Genomic DNA, 2,776 nt, shown 5'->3' on the forward strand with positions numbered 1-2,776 from the left:
TCTTGGTTTGGTTCAGAAGTCTCGATCTTTTGCTTCTCCCGTCATTAATTTTCTCAGACTGCTTATGATTTTCTAGGACTTTATTATATAGAGACAGTAAATTCATCTGATCCCCAATTCAGTACTTTTTTTTAACCACATCAATTTAATGTTGATCTTATTTATAAGGTTACTTCTTTTAAGTTGCATTTAACCTTAATCTCATCTGTATTTTGAAAGCTTAGGAAACATTTGCTGACATCTCTAAGGTGACCCTTTAAAACCTGTGTTTTAAAATATTAATCATTTTTAATTGCTATGATTAGCTTCTGAGCCATTAATAATAGTATTAATAGTTGATAGAGTATTATTAGTACTTAAAATCAAGTGGTTTGATCACAGTCTAAGAACAGTGTCCTCTGTCAAAATTGGTGAAGTCGTCTCAAGATACTTTGTTAACATAGGCATATTCTCAGGTACTACATAACAGTCATTTGATATAATTAAGATTCTGCAAAGTGATTATCATTGCCAAATCTACTTTTGTGAGTGGGAGATGTAATTTAGTTGGTAAAGGATTCTTCCTCATTAAGACTTAGAATGAAGCTAATGTATAGTTTTTATTAGGAATATTTTCAAACTTGAATGTGTTACTTAAAGGAGAATTAGCAGAACTGTTGAATAATTTAAAGTGTAAAATTTATGTGACATGATGTATTAACACCAAAATAAAATTGGGTGCCTGAAAGTTAAGCCTCAAAATGATTTTGAACAGAAGTTTTTCTCCTAAAACGAGCATAAATCTGCCTTGCCTACCTGGAGAACTGCTAGATGATCAGATAGAGGAAGGAATAAGAAAGAACTTTGGAAAGTATAAAAGCATCTTCTGTATTTATAATCCTGTAGTGCAGCACAGGCAACCATGCTACCGTTGTGGCATGTGAAGAAATATTTTGATGTATATGTTCTTGGTACTCTGGTCATTGATTATCTTTAGACACCATATGACAGTGTCAGATCATTACCCAGAAGGATGGCCACCTCATATGACTTTAAATTGGTGCAAGGTACAATTTTGAAACCTTATAGGAATTGGGCAGAGGCTTTAATGGGTCTTTATTAGTTATCTAGTGTTTTGTTCTTAATGAAATTTCGAAATTTAGTTTGTTCTTTTCTGTTAAGGATTGAGTACCTGAAAATTGGTATTTGGTATCGGGATGATGAAGCCATCAGTGGTAGAAAGTGAGACAAGTCAAGCAGCTGAAGAAAATTATTGTTGTGGGACTTTACAAAAGTTAATAGATTCTTTAACTTTTGATCTTCACAACAGCCCTGCCAAAGCAGGCAGGAAGGGCCTATCTGTTGTAAACATTTCATCAAATAGAAAACCACCTCAGAAAATAAGGAAGTGAAAGGGGCTATGGTTGCATAGCTAATAGGTGTCAGATAAAGACAAGAATCCTGGGTTGTTTTTTTTTCCTTTGTCATTTTCCATAATCACTTAAGTCCATTTGAAATCGTTTTGAATTTAAATTGTAGGTGTAATAATGGTCAGTATTTTTCGTCAGGCCTTGGATTAGAATTGTTGCCACTGGATGCCATGTCTCTTCTTCCTATTTTCACTAGAAATGTTTAATTTAGAGAACTATGATAATGAGCCAACACTGTTTTGAAAGATTGTATGGTGTATTAATAATGCCTTTTTATGGCATATCATGATCTATCCTGTACTTTTTAAAGATAGCCATATCCTTTCTGTCCCACAGTTACCAAGTTGAGAGAGGGAACATCTTCCATTCTTTTGGCAGAGAGCTAACAATTTACACTACTCTCCATCTACCACACAGATGATGCTGGGGAATTAGACTTGAGTTTTCTAGCTGCCTTAATGGCTCTGGTTGTATTCCAACTCTAAATCTTGGCATAGATCTAGATTCTATCCTGTACCCACTTCTTGCACTATCCATACTACATTCTCTTTAGTAATTTCGTCCAGTCTCAGCTGCTTAAAAAAAAAAAATCTCCATATGTATGATTTTATTTTCTATTTTCAGTCTTTGCCTCTCCTTGAAGTTCTAAACTTTCATATCCACTAACAACTTGATCACCTTTTCAGTATCTATAATGGGTATCTTAAAGTTAACTGGGTGAAAACAGAAGATTTGATTATTCTCAAACCTGTATCTTTCATCCAGTCTTTCGCATCTCAGTAAATACCCCACCTTCTTCCCAATTGCTGAAGCCAACACTTTAAGAACTGTTCTTGAAATCTTCTTAGTATTTAATCTAGTGGCAAGCCATGTCAACACCTGCAAAGCATTATCCCATGTAGTTGATACCCCTGCTTGCCTACCGAGCATCTATTTCCCCCTTACTCTTTTCTAACAAATCTTCTTTGTTTTTCCCTCAGGTATCTATCTGTTCACATAAGCCATGTGACTCAAGGCCAATCAACCCCATACCCAGTTCAGGTTGGGCTCTGCTTAATCTTTAGTCAGTCATAACTCCATCTCTCATACAAATGAATGGATGATGGATGGGCAGGCTTAAATAAGTATGGGCCAATAAACAATCGGCGGGGGGCATCTGGTAAAGAGGAATCCTGGCTTATGAAATAGCCACATAAAGCAAGCCTCTCTATAGGTGTGAATAAGGAGCATGTAGTCTTAATTGCTAGTGGCAGTTATCTAACAACTATTCCAGTTTGAGGCCTAAGGTAATTAGTCTGGAAGAATGATTCTTTGATAATATCATTGAGGCTGTTGTGGCACTAAATTTCCTGTAAAATAAGCATACA

This window comes from Leptonychotes weddellii, chromosome 12 (assembly GCF_054177405.1).
Source record: "Leptonychotes weddellii isolate Sample4059 chromosome 12, ASM5417740v2, whole genome shotgun sequence".
NCBI classification, from domain to species: domain Eukaryota; kingdom Metazoa; phylum Chordata; class Mammalia; order Carnivora; family Phocidae; genus Leptonychotes; species Leptonychotes weddellii.